The sequence below is a fragment of the Kogia breviceps genome, chromosome 6, assembly GCF_026419965.1.
Source record: "Kogia breviceps isolate mKogBre1 chromosome 6, mKogBre1 haplotype 1, whole genome shotgun sequence".
NCBI classification, from domain to species: Eukaryota; Metazoa; Chordata; class Mammalia; order Artiodactyla; family Physeteridae; genus Kogia; species Kogia breviceps.
In genome coordinates this window covers 22,193,567-22,194,302 of record NC_081315.1, presented here as the reverse complement: position 1 = coordinate 22,194,302, position 736 = coordinate 22,193,567, and the positions used below count along the sequence as shown (strand labels likewise).

The window sequence follows — 736 nt, the reverse complement described above, 5'->3', positions numbered from 1 at the left end:
AATAAGGACTTGCTGTATAAAAAAATAAAATAAAATCATTTATGCTCCATCCCTTCCAGGGCACCCATATACTGGAAATGAACTAGTCATTGCCAACAGTGTCCAGAAGCCATTTAGTTTAATCCTTTATTTATATTTTTCTGACCTTTAGGGAATAATCTCACCCTATTTTACATAATTTTATTTTACTATTTTTATATAGGATCCTTTAAAGTAATCTTTAACATTAGAAAATACAGTGAAGGTAATCTTAAGTATTATAATTTAACTCTCTGGGGAATAGTCATTCTTTAACTTTTCAACACACTATTTGATTATCCTTATCGGGTCATTTAAAATTTGTTCTGCCCCTAGAGACGTTGCAGATGTGGCTGCCATGTCACATTTGTGTCATTAGTTGGCAGAGAGAAGAGAAACTTGTCTACGCCCCGTGTTCTGGCCTGTGGACGTCTGGATGATTGATAGTCTGACACTTGACAGAAAAGGACTTCCCTCGTGGTGCAGTGGTTAAGAATCCGCCTGCCAATACAGGGGACACGGGTTCGAGCCCTAGTCCGGGAAGATGCCATATGCCACAGAGCAACTAAGCCCGTGCACCACAACTACTGAAGCCTGCGTGCCCTAGATCCCGTGCTCCACAGCAAGAGAAGCCACCACATTGAAAAGGCTGCACCACGACCAAGAGTAACCCCTGCTCGCCACAACTAGAGAAAGCCCGTGTGCAGCAACAAAGACC

At 42.1% G+C, this 736-nt stretch overlaps 1 non-coding gene across 1 annotated transcript; it reads left to right on the top strand.

The window, feature by feature from the left end:
- Window positions 1-343: 343 nt before the first annotated feature.
- Window positions 344-474, top strand: LOC131759037 (small nucleolar RNA SNORA17). The gene has a single exon (XR_009336371.1). It is a non-coding gene; the product is annotated as a small nucleolar RNA SNORA17 (small nucleolar RNA).
- The last annotated feature ends 262 nt before the right edge of the window (window positions 475-736 follow it).